At 43.1% G+C, this 17,500-nt stretch overlaps 1 protein-coding gene and 1 long non-coding RNA gene across 2 annotated transcripts in view; both read left to right on the top strand.

Annotated features, from left to right (window-relative positions):
- LOC138977399 (uncharacterized) overlaps positions 1 to 1,431 on the top strand; it is a 1,475-nt gene extending 44 nt beyond the window's left edge. Inside the window, exons 1-2 of the long non-coding RNA XR_011459259.1 lie at positions 1 to 1,074; positions 1,358 to 1,431. The exon at positions 1 to 1,074 is cut by the window's left edge and continues 44 nt beyond it. This is a non-coding gene — a long non-coding RNA (uncharacterized lncRNA). The remainder of the gene's footprint in view (positions 1,075 to 1,357) is intronic.
- Positions 1 to 17,500, top strand: part of LOC138975701 (collagen alpha-1(I) chain-like) — a 119,429-nt gene that overhangs the window by 23,281 nt on the left and 78,648 nt on the right. The gene's annotated exons all lie outside the window — the stretch shown is intronic.

The following is a 17,500-nucleotide window of genomic DNA, read 5'->3' as shown; positions in this document are numbered from 1 at the left end:
GATGTTCCCTCATCTTTGACCTCCCGATTCGAGAAGTTCTCCAGTTGGGAAACCTTGGTCAACTCTCTGTCTATCCTCAGACACACCTGCCGCAGCTTCTCTTCGCCTTCAGAATCCTGCAAAGGCTGGCATCAGTGTTCTCATCACCGTGACGCAGATAGCCTCAGAGCAACAGAGGCCTTCATTATCAGCGCCGTCCAGAAAGACGCTTTCGGACCAGAGATAGAATGCTTCTCCAAAGGTAAGCCCCTTCTCAAGTCCAGCAGCATCATGGCCCTCTCACCCTACCTGGACGAGGAAGGTTTGCTTCGTGTTGGAGGCAGGCTCTGCAATGCTAAAGAGACCATGGGGCTAGCCAGTGTGCACCCTGTGATACTTCCCAAGAACCACCACGTGTCAACTCTGCTAGTTCGACACTACCACAAGAAAGTGAAGCACCAGGGTCGGCATTTCACGGAAGGAGCACTTCGATCCAACGGCTTCTGGATCATCGGTGCAAAGCGGCTTGTGCAGTCCATAATCCAGCAGTGCTTCTTGTGCAAAAAAACTACGAGGAAGGCAATCTTGTTCTTCTCAAGGATGCAGAGACTCACAGAAATTACTGGCCAGTTGGTTTGGTGATTCGCACTTTCCCCAGTGACAGTGACACTTTGGTACGGTCAGCAGAAATTCGTGTGATCAAGAACCAGCAGCCTGTGAACTATACCAGGCCTATCACAGAGCTTGTGCATTTGTAGGCCCCTCATGAGTTGAACTCAGACAATGCTGTTATTCGCGCCGTCTCTTTTAAGGCCTTTTCAAGCTTTATTTTGACTTTAAACTGTGCGTGTGTTGTAGCTTAAAGCTACTCGGTCGTTTTTAAGTTTTGAGTATATTTTGAACTCTAAGAATAGTGATATCAAGAAGATATCAGACGGGGAGTGTTCTGTATCCAAGAGTTGTTTTTTCCTTGGTTTGTGTTGGGTGACTTCCCTTTCCCCTTTTCGGCTTGGCAGCCGCCATTTGTACTGGTCAGCCAGCACCAGGTCCCGCTTGATTCTGAAACATCTTTAGTTTAATGTACGCTCACATGTTGTAAGTACAGTCATTTTATTTCTAAAAGTTTCTTTGAGGTATTTGTTCGATAATTTGTTTGTGTGAAGTGGAGTGGAATGCGTGTCGTTGGTTTTATTTTTGGGGTTCATCGCCGCAACGTGCTCTTGCTTTTGTTCAATTTCATTTTACGTGCTCCGATATTTGGATGCTTAGTGGGGCGGTAACAGTGGAGTTTGTTTTATTGGTGTATGTGGTTCCGTGGTACGGACTCATTTGCCAAATAGTGTTTTGGTCTTATGTTATTATTGTTGTTGTTTTTCAGTTTTTCACCGCAATGACGCAATGACGCATGACGGGAGAAGCAATACTCAAGTCAATTAAAATGGTGACACTATCTGCACACAGTTTGTTGTTGAGTTTCTGAACGAACGTGGAGGCAGAACATGGGATAAGAACGTCCAGGCTCTATGAACACATACACACACAAAAACCTGAAAAGCAAGAAACCTTATCCCATGAAAAGGCCTGACCAGATCTGAGATGGTTCTTAGAATCGTTTACATAAGAAGAACAGTGCCTTTAAACTGCTATGTGATATAGTCCGTTTGGACCCACACACACTTTTTACGTCTGTGCTTTGTACCAAGCTACTGGTGTGCCAGCTAGAGGTGCGCGGAGGTTGGTTTCAGGGGGCGGGATGGCTGACGGGACAAAAAGAGGTAGACTGGGTGTGAAAAATGCAGTGTCGGACAGCAGTGTGTTGTCTCCGCACACACCGTAAGGATCGCGCAGCTTTAGCTAATTACTCCTCTCAGATTCCTCTCCGCCCCCTCCTTGACACCACCTCAACCCCCCCACCCCCCCTCCTTGCTCACCCCCTCTCCTTCTGTCTGGGCTTTTATTCTTCCTCTTCTTCGTCTCTTTATCGTTCATCCTCCAGAAGCTGCAGATTTCAGAGCTGCGTTCTCCTGTGTGTGTGTGTGTGTGTATGTGTGTATGTTTGTGTATGTACGTACGTTCGTGTGTGTGTGTGTTTACTCCACGGCGCAGACACGTCCCCCTCCCCATCTTCTCCCTCCCTTGTCTGGGTCGTCGAAGGCAGAGTTGTGTGGTGTCACGGTCACTTCGACTGACTTTACGCTGATATGTCCAGTTTGACGTGACAATCAATTCTGGTTCATTGCTGAAGTAAGTTGTCTTGACAAAATTCTGCGACAACTGCGTACACATCTTGAGTAATGTATGGTGGACAACTATTCGTGCATTTGATAAATTAGTTACTTCATAATTATCTGATTTATTGCCAAACGTTGTTGCCCAGTCTGTGTACACATGCACGCTGTAACGATAACCAAAGTTTGTTTTCTAATATTTTGAATGAGTCTGAGCTGAATTTCGAAAATTGTATCATGTTGATAAGCCGTAACAGAACGCTTGCTACTAAAATAAAATAATTGAAAAACACTCCAGAATTTGAACAATTTTGTTTTATATACTTTGTACTACAGCGACATCTGGGAACCGTGATATTGCAAACCCAGGCTGTGAGAAAGTTCCAATGGCTTTTTGTCAAGAAAAACATTTTGATGTCTGCAGGGTAATTCCGAGTACTCAGGAAGTCGAAGAATCAAGAAACCAGCTGGGTAACTTCGCTTTTTTAATATATTTTTTTTGTTATCCCGTCGGGTCCTCTTCCGCCCGAAAATGATGCCAGATGAGCTGTTCGTTTCATTCGCAAAGTTGAATGAAGACTCTGAAAGTTCACGCAAAGCAAATCGATCGAATTTTTGTTCGGGTTCTGATTTCTTGAGGGCAGAACGCTGCGCGCTGCTTTCTCCTTGTTGAGTTCCTACAGTTCTTCTTGGTTTGCTGATGGAATGCCGCTGGTGAGTTGCAACATTGGGAATTCAGGCATTACAGTTTGTATTCTTTGTCGTCGTTCACCGATCCCCTTCCTCTCCCCTGTTCCTTCCCCGCAGCGTATACATTAACATACAGACAGTACACATGTGTACTGGCAAATAAAAACAGACAGATGCACGCCCGCACGTATACACACACACACGCACATACGCACACACACACACACACGCACACACGCACACACACACACAAAAAGGACGCACACACACAAACACACACACCCAGTCGATCTGTCCAATCCCACCATCTTTCTTCAATTCCCTCTGTTATACTTCCCCCCCCCCTTCCCCGCCTCCCCCCGCCACCTCCCCATTTTCTTTCACTCTCTTGAGTCCTTTTCCTCCGAAACATAAAGGCCGCAGACCCATCACTAACTCAGTGCACACAATAAATCACATCAAGAACGCAAAGAAACAAACGCACCCAGCAGGAATTTATCACCACAAGTGCCTTGTCTATAAATCGACACAGCAAGACAAATTATGCAAAACATGGTTTTTGATGACGGCAAAATGCCTCGTGCTTCCAAGAAAGACAACTCGGAAAGGCATTTTCTAATTGCCAGGCAACGTGAAGAACACAAAAAGTCATCATAATTGATTGAGTGTGCGAGGGAGATGGGAAGGGGGGGGGGGGGGGATGTACGGGGCAGAGAACGAACGAACGAACGAACGAACCAACTTTATTTTTCGAGGGTAATGGAGTAGATACAGCAAAGATCTTTTTTCATCCAGCCCTCGCCCAAGAGGGAATTAACTAAGCAGTGCATAATATTAAAGCAGAAGAAGAAGCAAAGCAAAAACATAAAAACATGGTTATTAAATCAGACAAAGAGAGAAAATAAAAATAAAAAAAATTAAAAAACAATAATAAAAAAAAAAATGTTCATAGCATACATGCCAACATGGTCATTGGTAATGGTATACATTAAAACACACACTTTGACACACACGGTCACATGCACACAGACACACACAGACGTACATGCACATACAGACACACACGCACACACACATACACACACATACACATACACACACACACACACGCACGCACGCACGCACACACACACACACATGTACACATTGTACACATAATCATAATGTACATGTGCAAAATCCATGAAGAGAACAACGTAAACAGAGAGAGAGAGAGAGAAAAAAAAAACTTAACTGAAATGAAATGATTATACTAGTAGATCTTCATGTGTACTTATCAAACAGCAGTACCTGATCGAGGCATTAAGTGCCACACGACGATGAAAGCATATACAAAAAGGTATGTCTTCTAAAACTGGCAACAGAAAGTGGCTGTCTGAGAGAGACTGGTAAACCATTCCACAGAAATGGACCTGAATATGCCAGACTAGTTTTATACAAGTCAATTCTAGGGAGGGGAACATTTAGTTTCTTCGTGCGGCTTGATGAAGTCTCAGTTAATAATATTCTTTTAGTTAAATAGTCTGGTACACGTCCAAGAACTATTTTATGCATAAACCTTGCCTTGTTAAACGCTAGTCTGGATGAAAGTGGAAGAATTTCAGCTTTTTTGTAGTCATGATTAGAGAGGGTGCTGTTTTTCAGCAGAACAACTTTTACTCCGCGTCTGTGCAAAGATTTTAGGGGTCTTAAAGCTGCATCACTTGCAGAATCCCAAAGGGTTGATGCATAGTCTATTCCAGACTGCACATGCGCTTGAAAAAATGTTCTGCGCGCATCAAAATTTAGAAAATGTTTAATCTTTGCAGACTGATGAACTTTTTTTGCTGTAGATTTACATAAGTTACTTACATGAGGGCCCCATGTTAGATTGTTGTCAATAGTTACACCCAAAATTTTGTGTTCACTAACCTCGTTTATCAGCTGACTATCAACAGAAATGCACTTCTTTGGTTCCGACATGACTTGTCGTTTTTGACGCGTAGTAATTAGCATATACTTTGTTTTTTCTGGATTGAGAGACATGTGGTTTAAATGCGTCCATTCTACAGCATCATCGACACACTTCTGAAGCGTGTCGACTACCGAAGTAATATCATCACCTGAGGTATGAATAGTAGTATCATCAGCTAGCATATCACACTGTCCAGAGGATATGTGTAATGGTAAGTCATTGATGTAGACAGAAAATAATAAAGGTCCGAGGACCGAGCCTTGTGGGACCCCATATAAAATTGGCATTGCTTCAGAGCTCGAACTGTTAAAGGTAACTTTTTGTGTTCTTCCCGACAAAAAAGAGGCTATAAAAGTCTGTGTGGGCTGTGGCAGTCTATAAATGGAAAGTTTCCGCAAAAGGAGGGCGTGATCAATAACATCAAATGCCTTTGCAAAGTCCATAAACAGTGCTCCACATAACTTATTAGAGTTGATTTTTGATAACCAAGAGTCCACCAGTTCTGTCAGTGCCGTATGGCACGAGTGTTTAGGTCTAAAACCAGACTGAGTTTCATGAAACAAATTGTTTGATGTAAAGTATATCATAATATGGTCATTGACATGTTTTTCCAGTAGTTTTGACAATACTGGTAAAACGGATATCGGTCTAAAATTTGAGGGATCCGTTTTATCACCTGCCTTAAAGAGGGGGATCACTTTAGCTTCCTTGAAAGCTTTGGGATAAACACTTTTTCCAATACAGAGATTGTAAATATACGTTAGAGATTCCGCTATATGTGGGGCTGATAATCTAAGAATTTTGCTGTCTATTTCATCAGTTCCCTTTGTGCTACTTTCTTTCAAGTGAGTTAGAGAATTATATACTTTGGAGACTGACAAAAAAGGTATAACTTGTGCCTCGTATTTAATTTTGGTGTCACAGTACTTGCGCAAAATGTGTAAATTGTTTTCATCGGATTTGTCAGTTTTTATTACTTTACTTGCAACTGAACAGAAGTGATTATTAATTTCATCTGGCGAAATATCGTTTTCGTTCCATGATGTGGTCTTTACACATTTATTAGTTAAAAGATTAATGGCTTTCCATGTTTCCTTGGAACTCTTGCCTTTCTTAAGAATGTTTTCGAAGAACTGCTTTTTATATTTAGTCAAGTTTTGATTTGACTGTCGAGTCATATACTGACATTTTGCTTTCTGTGTTTTGTACTCTTCAGATTGGCGGTCGATCCGGCATAGATAATCTCGGTAATGAGAGAGAGAGAGAGAGAGAGAGAGAGAGAGAGAGAGAGAGAGAGAGAGAGAGAGAGAGAGAGAGAGAGAGAGAGAGAGAGAGAGAGAGAGAGAGAGAGAGAGAGAGAGAGAGAGAGAGAGAGAGAGAGAGAGAGAGAGAGAGAGAGAGAGAGAGAGAGAGAGAGAGAGAGAGAGAGAGAGAGAGAGAGAGAGAGAGAGAGAGAGAGAGAGAGAGAGAGAGAGAGAGAGAGAGAGAGAGAGAGAGAGAGAGAGAGAGAGAGAGAGAGAGAGAGAGAGAGAGAGAGAGAGAGAGAGAGAGAGAGAGAGAGAGAGAGAGAGAGAGAGAGAGAGAGAGAGAGAGAGAGAGAGAGAGAGAGAGAGAGAGAGAGAGAGAGAGAGAGAGAGAGAGAGAGAGAGAGAGAGAGAGAGAGAGAGAGAGAGAGAGAGAGAGAGAGAGAGAGAGAGAGAGAGAGAGAGAGAGAGAGAGAGAGAGAGAGAGAGAGAGAGAGAGAGAGAGAGAGAGAGAGAGAGAGAGAGAGAGAGAGAGAGAGAGAGAGAGAGAGAGAGAGAGAGAGAGAGAGAGAGAGAGAGAGAGAGAGAGAGAGAGAGAGAGAGAGAGAGAGAGAGAGAGAGAGAGAGAGAGAGAGAGAGAGAGAGAGAGAGAGAGAGAGAGAGAGAGAGAGAGAGAGAGAGAGAGAGAGAGAGAGAGAGAGAGAGAGAGAGAGAGAGAGAGAGAGAGAGAGAGAGAGAGAGAGAGAGAGAGAGAGAGAGAGAGAGAGAGAGAGAGAGAGAGAGAGAGAGAGAGAGAGAAAGAGGCGCGCGTCGGTCAGATGTTCTGGTTTAGTGACGCGTTCTCCGCTGGTCCCTTGCACTCATCGTCACTCGTGTTTTTCTTCCCGTTTCCTGATTCTGTTCTTTTGTTTCTCTGCTCTGGCACTCTCCATACGCCGGATAGCGACGATTTTTCCCCATTATTGTTCCAGTGCTGTTCCTAACCTCAGAGGACAAATGGTCAGTTAGACCTGGATTGAAAAATATGTACAGGTCCAAAATTTAATGTCCTGTATTTGTCCGCTTGGTAGGGAAGTTGATGGTCAGAAGACCTCCTACATGTCAAACTTATTGGACATTTGACCGGAAAGGGGTCAGACCAAAATAAATAGGCCAGATAAAAAAAAAGCGGGGCCTGGGGACAACACTGATTGTCTGCGACTGTATTCGACGACGACCGAGGTAAAGAATCTCAATGACAATATAATTATGGATTCTATAATTCGTTCACAAATTTTACAATTAACATAACAGAATGCAAATCGGCAAGTACTGACAAATTTTATTTCAATTACAGGCAGAATGTGCGACTATAATAATAACCTTGTAAGCGAACGACGAAGAAGAAGAAGATAATAGCGAGCTTTAGATTGACCAACGAAACTTAGTTCGTAGCGATCCCTTTCGTTTCCGGTTATGCAATCGGGAAATCCCTGCGAACTTTTCTTCGCGCCTGCGGTTCTGAGGCGGTAGCACCTTTAGCAGCAGACGAAATGTTTGTCGTGCTCATCCAAACCAATGGCTAAAACATTGGATAGTGTTCGTGCGCATTCATAAGGATACACCATTAAAGTGATTTTACATCTTTACCATGCCCAGGGTAGTCACCTAAAACCTAGAAATAATGCAAAACTTATGTTGAAAATCTCAATCGAAACAACAACTCGTCCGCCATTTTTAATTCTGAGCGCAAAAGCAGACCAAAACAGCACCCTTTTTGAAGAGCAAAGTACACCTATTTTAGCGAATCGACACAACAACAAAATGGTGTGGGAATACAGTCAAAACATTTATTCAAGCTTACGTTAACAGCAATTGACCCAATACATGCAACAAATACCAGAAACATACCTGCGAATCATGATTCGTCAAAATGATGAAAATACCGCAAGTTCGCGCAACGAAAAATCGGACGTAATGCTGCAAATGAGGAGGTCGTGACCTTCCGGAAGCGCAAAAGTGATGACGTAGACAGGGGGTTTTCCCACGAAGAAAGACTACGAACTAAGTTTCTGTGCTTTCTAAAGCTCGCTAATAACCTTGTGAGTAATTCTGGTACCGTAGTCTGCAAATAAACAATTAACCAGAACTCAGTTTCTTTAACTCGAGACGTGTTAGCGGTAAGTCCCCAGGGCCCTGTGTCACTAATTAGGTCCGGGGTAGACTGCTCTTAAAATTCCTGATCTAGTCCTGAGACTGACGATAGGCAGCTTAAAATGGAGGGAAACATAGAGATAAGGTTTCCACTGAGTTTGACTGAAACATGTTTCAAATGTTAAAGAGAGTGATTCCTAACTAAAGGATAAGGTTACTTTGTTCATTTTCTTCTGTGATGGTGAGTTTCACTGAAGTCTGTCTCGCTCACTGTTCTGTCAAAATCTATAATCGCGCGCCCGCGCGCGCGTGTGTGTGTGTGTGTGTGTGTGTGTGTGTGTGTGTGTGTGTGTGTGTGTGTGTGTGCGTGCGTGCGAGCGTGCATGTTCTTGCATGTATATATGTGGGAGTGTAAGGACGAGACAAAGAAAATGAAATGGATATTTGAGATCAAAGTAAAAACCGATATTGCTCACTCAAACAGTTAAATAGACGTTCATAATAAACCAAATTAATTTAAACAAAATAAAATAAAATAAATCAAATCAATCAGTGTTTACTTCTACTTTATTGCTGCAGCGGACCGGGATCCGGCAGATGGTTAAGTTCCAGCAGTTGCACTGCCAATGGAGCCACTGATGGCATAAATATCGTGCAAGTGCAAGCTACCGCAGAATTCAGTTCCGTGAAGATGACAGCACAGACCTCACTGAAGTAAAGCCGAGATAATAGAGCTCAGCGTGTACGACCATCAATCTTTCTATTCCCGTGGCGCCCTTTACAAATGGCGTCTGACCTCGCTGTCCCTCGCACAGCATTGTGGGTCTGCGCGGTGCATTGTGGGCCATTCTGCTTTCTGTCTGTCCTCGGGGACTGCTGCCAGACTCAACCAGACTCTCAGCCAGACTTTCTAGCCAGCCTTTTTTTGGCTGGAGTTTGTTGAAGGGGGTGGCTTGTCGGTGGACAGTGCGTTAGGGGGATCTCCTTTGGGATTTCAGGCGAAAGATTTGGTCAATGGAAGCCTGGTAATAACGCGTAGCCCTTGATCCTGGTGAGTCTCGTTTTTGGCTGTCTGGACCTAGTCGTTAATATTTTGTATTGGAGGGGAAGGGATGGGGCAATGGAGGTGGGTGTAGATGTTATATCTGATATTGCCAGGTCAAGGCAAGAAATACTGAAGAGCAAAGGAGGAGACAGAAAGGATGAGAGACTGAGAGAGAGAGAGAGAGAGAGAGAGAGAGAGAGAGAGAGAGAGAGAGAGAGAGAGAGAGAGAGAGAGAGAGAGAGAGAGACGCGCGTCGGTCAGATGTACTTGATTAGTGACGCATTCACCGTTTGCATCTGGTCCTTTGCACTCATCGTCACTCGTGTCTTTCTTCCCGTTTGCTGCTTCTGTTCTTTTGTTTCTCTGCTCTGGCACTCTCCATACGCCGGATAGCGACGATTTTTGCCCATTATTGTTCCAGTGCTGTTCCTAGCCTCGAGGACAAACGGCTAGTTAGAGTTGGACCTGGATTGAAAAATATGTATAGGTCCAAATGTCCTGGATTTGTCCGCTTGGTAGGGATATTGATGGTCAGAAGACCTCCTACATGTCAAACTTATCGGACAGTTGACCGGAAAGGGGTCATTCAACAAAACCAAAAAAATAGGCGGCCAGATAAAAAAAAAAAGCGTCTGTCTTTTTGCTTCAAGAAACACATTACATTCCCCGCTTTGAAGAGGAGAGTGTAAACGTGTAAAAAACAAAAACTGAAAGACAGAAATATCTTGCGTCTACTTTTGTTTAATCGCCTGTTGTTGCAGTTTCTCACATTTATGTCTCTCTGTGTGGTCTCCTTCTGTATTTTCGCTTTTAGCAACTGATTTTAATCCGACCTTTAGAAAGGAGAATGGGAAAATAAGTTAAAACGCAACAATGAAAAACAGAATCATTTTCCCTCTGCTTTAACCCAAAATCCCTTCTCACAGCTCACAGAGCTCTATGTTTCCCTGATCTAGTTCTGTCCTTTCGTGTTTAGAAACTCATAACAATCCATGTCAGACGAACATAGAATAGATTTAAAAACACAGACATGAAATATCTTCCTTTTTATATTTAGTCAAGTTTTGACTAAATATTTTAACATCGAGGGGGAATCGAAACGAGGGTGTGGTGTATGTGTGTGTGTGTCTGTGCGTGTGTGTGTGTGTGTGTGTGTGTGTGTGTGTGTGTGTGTGTGTGTGTGTGTGTGTGTGTGTGTAGAGCGATTCAGACCAAACTACTGGACCGATCTTTATGAAATTTGACATGAGAGTTCCTGGGTATGAAATCCCCGAAAGTTTTTTTCATTTTTTTGATAAATGTCTTTGATGACGTCATATCCGGCTTTTCGTGAAAGTTGAGGCGGCACTGTCACGCCCTCATTTTTCAACCAAATTGGTTGAAATTTTGGTCAAGTAATCTTCGACGAAGCCCGGACTTCGGTATTGCATTTCAGCTTGGTGGCTTAAAAATTAATTAATGACTTTGGTCATTAAAAATCGGAAAATTGTAAAAAAAAAATAAAAATTTATAAAACGATCCAAATTTACGTTTATCTTATTCTCCATCATTTGCTGATTCCAAAAACATATAAATATGTTATATTCGGATTAAAAACAAGCTCTGAAAATTAAATATATAAAAATTATTATCAAAATTAAATTGTCCAAATCAATTTAAAAACACTTTCATCTTATTCCTTGTCGGTTCCTGATTCCAAAAACATATACATATGATATGTTTAGATTAAAAACACGCTCAGAAAGTTAAAACAAAGAGAGGTACAGAAAAGCGTGCTATCCTTCTTAGCGCAACTACTTTCCCGCTCTTCTTGTCAATTTCACTGCCTTTGCCATGAGCGGTGGACTGACGATGCTACGAGTATACGGTCTTGCTGAAAAATGGCATTGCGTTCAGTTTCATTCTGTGAGTTCGACAGCTACTTGACTAAATATTGTATTTTCGCCTTACGCGACTTGTTCTTGGCTGTGATTAGTTTTTACACCTTCTGGCATTTGTGTTTTCCTGATCTGTTCCTGTCTTTTTGCTTTTAGAAACTCATTTCAATTCGCGCTAGATTAAAGAAAGTAAAAACATGAGAAGGGATGAACTAACAACAGAAGCATCTTTCTTCTGATTTCTTGCCGTTCGTTCTTACAACTTCTCACATTTGTGTTGTTTTGATCTTGTTCTGTCCTATCACTTTCAGAAACTCATTCATTACAATCCGCGCTAGAATATTTATGGAAACACAAAAATGAAGACAAAAATATCGGCCGTCAGCTTTATTGTCTCATTTTACAGCTTCTCACATTTATGTTTCCCTGATCTTATTTTTTTTGTCTTCTTTAATTTAGAAACTAATTCCAATCCGCGCTAAGTAAAGCGTGTTTTTATTTGCTCAAAGTAGATTTCGCGAAGTGTACTTCACGAAGCCGGCTCGCTGCACGCGAAGCTTTGGCGCAGAATTTTCATTAAGAAGGACGAAATAAAAAGCCTGTCATTAATTGCACGAAGTTTTCGGTAAAAAGACTCCGAGAAGAGTCTTCGCGAAGTCAACCTCGGGATCAGTGTGATAGGCGCCTAAAAGGGAGAATGAAACAAAAAGAGGTGGAGAATTATCTAGAGCTCAAACCAGAGTGCACAAAGGTCGGGTTACAAGAGGCTCATCAGCAAAGCATTGTTCACAGTTCTTAATGGATTGTAACTAGAGCCGACCCTGCAATGCCATTGTTTTCCTCCTGGCAAAAATGAACTGTCAGGAGGATTGGATTCCAGGCCGAAACCAGCCCTAATTGCTCTTTCCCTTCTAGCGAAGGTGACAAATGGTGGCAAACTCAGGTGTGAAAACATAGGAAAAAGATCTGTAAAAAAAGAAAGAAAAAGGTTATGATATTGTGACAGGGGAGGCTACCGCTCCTTTCGCAGCAGACTCTGCACCCGAGTTGTTGGCCTTTAAGTCAACACCAGTGGGTTGTGGAATTCTGTTTGTGATGGGGTCTGGTGGTTTCCGATTGTCTGTATGTTCATGGAAACCTTCGGGTTTGCATAACAGTTTTTATAGGGCTAAGAAATTAGCCCTAACATTTTCAATCCTGTTTGATTGCACTTCGCTTCCCGATGTGGTCGTAGTGTTTCGGCACTCGGTTACATCTGGCGCTTGCGAGCAGGGATGGTACTCGGCATGATTTGTTCAGGTAATGGCATAATATGACCACTGAACATTTTTCGTGCTGTTCCCATTCTGCGAACTTGGGATGGACAGTGGTCCCCCGGTTCGGAACTTCGGGACGGAGTTCATTCAAACGGGGGCGATTGTGACAGGGGAGGCTACCGCTCCTTTCGCAGCAGACTCTGCACCCGAGTTGTTGGCCTTTAAGTCAACACCAGTGGGTTGTGGAATTCTGTTTGTGATGGGGTCTGGTGGTTTCCGATTGTCTGTATGTTCATGGAAACCTTCGGGTTTGCATAACAGTTTTTATAGGGCTAAGAAATTAGCCCTAACATTTTCAATCCTGTTTGACTGCACTTCGCTTCCCGAGGTGGTCGTAGTGTTTCGGCACTCGGTTACAATATTTATGTCATCTCGTGGTGTGTGTGTGTGTGTGTGTGTGTGTGTGTGTGTGTGTGTGTGTGTATGTGTGTATGTGTGTGTGTGTGTGTGTGTGCGTGCGTACGTGTGTGTGTGTGTCGTCAAAGGCACATTCCTTCTCGCGCTGCCTGTACTGATGAGGTAGGCCACATAACTGTTCTGGCTTTTACATTGAGCAATTGCATCCCTACCCAGAATTTGCACCACATATTTCTTTCCACGTCCGAGTGTTTGTTCTTTCTTCTGAATTAATTTTGAAACTGATCATGACACATACAGTGAACCTACGATATTTATTTGGCAAGAGAGTCATAATCTGTACAAATAGGAGCCACGGGGCTGGATCAAGTATAAGAGAAGGGGGGGGGGGGGTCTGAAAATGTGACAGGGGTCCTGGGGCCACTTAGGTGGGGAACAGGAGCGACGCCATGTTGAGGGGTCAGGGAAGGCTTTTCAGTGGTAGTTACAGGGTCTATCCTCGTATCTGGAAACTTAATTGTCTCCAACGAGGTACACCATGCGGCCAGGTGGGGGAGGGGGAGGGGGAGGGGGTCCGGTGTCACCACCTGAAAACTCTGCCTGAACAATTCTTCTCATTGCGGTCAATGCGCATGCGCTAACATGGGGAGATTAATCAGGTCGTGAACAACCTTACCCTAACCCTAACCCTTACCCTAACCCTTACCCTAACCCTTACTAATCCTAACCCTAACCTAATGGTTCGTTCGGTCAAAGGGTCGCATTTTTTAAGTCCAAGATTGGCGCATGCGCATTGACCGCAATGAGAAGGATTGTTCAGCAGAGGTTTCAGTTCGTGACACCGGAACCCAGGATTAGCTGATTAAACGATGATTTACATAATGGTTTGTATGACGGTTTACATAATGGTTTATATGATGGTTTACCAAATGGTTTACATAACAGCTTCTATGATTGTTTACCAAATGGTTTATATGATGGTTTACCAAATGGTTTATATGATGGTTTACCAAATGGTTTATATGATGGTTTACAAAATGGTTTGCATGATGGTTTACGCAGGAAGGGCTATTTACCTTATATATATATTAAAATATGGTCGCCATGACCCCAGCCCCAGGGGAGTGCGAGTGCAGTGTGTTCCCCTTTCCTTGCCTTCCCCCGTCCCGCGTGCAGTGTCAGCTAATCCAGTTAGAGCCTGGGGGACAGTGGCGGAGGGAGAACCTAATTGTGGAAGCCCCCTTGGACCTATTAACACACTAAAAGCGCATGATGGTCTTTTCAAGAGTGTGCATGTTACTGTGGGAGTGTATAATATTCAGCTTGTGTATGTTTTCACAATCCTCGTTTGATAAAGTGTGGCGAATGTAAAGCAGTTTATAAATCCCAATTCCCTAGTATGAGTATGTTTGGTTTGAAAATAAAAACACGGTTTCTAGAGACATACTGTATTCGGTTTGACATAAATTTACTTGTTCGTTGATGGCGCGAAAGTCATTGAGAGGCATAGAACGTGACTGTCAGTAGATTGTGTACACTTGTAAAATAGGGAAGAGAAAGTGTGTATAAACTCCAGAACTGAACGAATTGTGAAGAACCTGTTGGTGCTTTAAATACTTTGCACGTGGTCTTGTATCTTTTTTTTTTTGAAGGCTGCAATACACCAGTTTAAACAAACCTGCCACAACTAACAAAACAGAATTATAGCCAAGTTTTGGGGATGCAGACTGTTGAGAGAGGTATGCGCTTTCAGCAATGCAAGACAGCCAGTGCAGAAGCGGTGGGCCACATTGCACAATGTTGCAGTAGTGCGAGGCGGTTTGGGGGTCGAGTCCCGTAAATGCGGTGTCAATATTGGGCCAGCGTAGGCCGGGTTGTCAACAAGTGGTGGTCACATGCCCCTTTCCCCCTACGCCATCCATTCTTTTCCACACGCCTTCTGGATTCGAACCCCTCAGTCAGTGAATAGGCAGATGTGGGTGGTTGAAAGACTGCGAGACAGTCTCGTCTTCCATTGTTTCGTGACCTGATTGGGGGTTGAATTGAAGGATTTAAGGTGGCGACGTTCAAATAATTAAGAATGTACATTTTTTCCCACTTTCAGGTAATTGTAGAATTGTTGGTGCGTGAAGAAAACAGGCATTGTGGTCTTCTCTTGTTGTGTCACTTGATTTTGATGTACTGCCTGAGTGTTATGCTTGATGATATAAGTTTTACTGTGGAGATGATTGCCGTTTCACTAGTTTAGGCAAGGGACCGTGTGATCTTTGGCAAACTATGATTTGGATTTGTCTTTTGTCTGTGCGGTCTTGATTCTAATGCGCAACAACGGAAAAGGAGGAGAATCAAGGCAACGGAAGACAGCTGCTTTTTTGGTCTCCACCGCTTTTTCAACTCAGCTCATTTTTGGTCTGCAAGGTAATGCGGAATGTTGGTTCAAGAACATGGTTGTGGTTCTCAGCATTTTCAGGTACTTTCAACACCATAGAAACCATTGCACGATGAACTTTTGTCATCATCGCCCTCTTCCTTGCAACAGCGTGATCATTTTCCAAAGTGATTTCTTAACATTTGACATCAGTCAGAACACTTTTGACGCTGTTTTATCAGAATTGTTTTTTGAGCACCAGTGCCGTCATTAGGGAAATACTCATCTTTTAGATTAACTGTTCAATCTTGTGCTTTTTTTGTGTGCCAGAAACGATCTCTTTGCAATAACAGAGCTATGTGAAATATCCGAGGAATGATTTTAGAAATTCTGTCAAAGTACAAAAGCTTTCCTTATTTAAAAAAAACCCCATCTTTTGAGCTTGTAATGAATTAGCCGGGAAACAAAACTTGCTCAGAAATATGAAGACATTGCTCTGTTAGTGCATGGTGGGACCTTTTTAGAGAGAAATACAATTTCTGTATTTTACTTGAAGATTTTGAAAGGAAAGGCTAATTATGTGCACCCACTTTTCTTTGTTGCAGTTCTTTTTCAGTGTTGTGAAACTTTCACTTCTAGGGGGTGCTTTGTTTTTCTACGATTATGTGCTGATCGTCTTTGCTTCTCTCCTTTTTGTCGCTTATTTTGCCGGGGCTGTATAGGAAAAGGAGGGGTGTGTGTATGTGTGTGTGTGTGTGTGTGTGTATATATATATTATATATGTGTGTGTGTGTGTGTGTGATTGTGTATGTGTGTGTGTGTCACTCTGTCACTGTGTGTGTGTGTGTGTGTGTGTGTGTGTGTGTGTGTGTTGTGTGTGTGTGCGCGCGCGCGCGCGCTTGCGTGAGTGCGTGTATGTGCGTGCGTGCGTGTCTTGTGTGTATGTGTGTGCGTACGTGTGTGTGTATGTGCGCGCGCGCATGTTTTGTGTGTGTGTTTGTGTGTGTAGGCCCCCGATCACCACCACGGCGATAGCATAATTCATGTCTTTTTTGATGTATTTAATTGCCCCCAGTGTCGTCGTTCGTCTTGTATCGATGCGGCACTCACCTCCACCTCTTTATTGAATTAACTGGGTTTTTTACGCGCGCTTCGTATTTAATTAATTGTTCGTCGCTCCTGTTTATTGTTTGATTGTCCTTTGCCCTACATCCGTCTGAAGAGATTTTCTCCAAATTTGTGTTCGTGTCTGAGAGAGTTTGAGAAAGAGAGGGAGAAAGGTGGATGTTGTTGTCGTTGTCTCGGTTCCCGGTTTGTTGTCTTGGCTAACGCAAAACGATCGGTTTGCGCGGCGTATAGATATAATCATTGCATCATCGAGTCTCTCACGCTACTGTGTGGTTTGGCTCAAGGTTTACGGTCGGGCGACTTCAGAACATAGACAGAAGATGGGGGGGGGGGGGGGTGGGGAGAGAGTGAATTAAGGTAGGGCAAGCGATCGCACGGACCACCACAGAGATGTCCAGGTTTGTACAGGTATGAAATGAGAACATTCTTCACATTTCAACAAACAAAACAAAAAAAAAGATCAACAAACTGTCTGCTTCCCTGTACAGAGTGCGATTCAATTTTTATTTTATTTTAATTTTAACTCCATTTTTCTTTCTTTCTTTTCCCCCCCCCTAACGTAACGGATTCATCTGGGCCGAACAAAGCTGCAAGCAATCAACCCAGCCAGACAAGCTGACAAACAAGTTTTTCTCAGTGTAAACTAACATCGAAAATCAAAATTGCTCTCCTTTTTTTTGTGGGAAATGAATCATCAGCATGAAGTGGCTCTAAATGGCAGATTTGTGGTGTCGCCGTAAACAGGATCATAGGAATTTAAAGCAGGGAGGAAAGCGAAGGCGAGAGATAAAGACGAGTGGTACCCGTGCATGTTTGGGTATAACGTGCACATAGCAACGAGTGCAGGATGCAGCATTGCAACCAGCTGTGCGCAGTATGTCTCCCACTTCAGGGCAGCACTTCTTTTCCAGCAGCTAGGTCACCTTGACCCTGACTCTCACAACCCTCAAAGGTCAGAGGTTTTTGCCCTTTAGATCTAGTTTATGCAGAGATACTACAGATCTCTGGTTTATGCGCGACACATTGCAAGAAGGTCACTGTGACCTGGTTCTCACGAGCTATAAAGTTCACAGGGTTTTCCCTTAGATCTGTGACTGTATCGAGTTTGATTAACCCTGTATTTTATCGTAGGCTACATATACGTGAGAAAGGCAACTAATGGCATATATATATATATATAT

This window comes from Littorina saxatilis, linkage group LG9 (genome assembly GCF_037325665.1).
Source record: "Littorina saxatilis isolate snail1 linkage group LG9, US_GU_Lsax_2.0, whole genome shotgun sequence".
Taxonomy (NCBI): Eukaryota; Metazoa; Mollusca; class Gastropoda; order Littorinimorpha; family Littorinidae; genus Littorina; species Littorina saxatilis.
The sequence above is the reverse complement of the archived record's forward strand: the minus strand, read 5'-3'. Positions and strand labels throughout refer to the sequence as shown.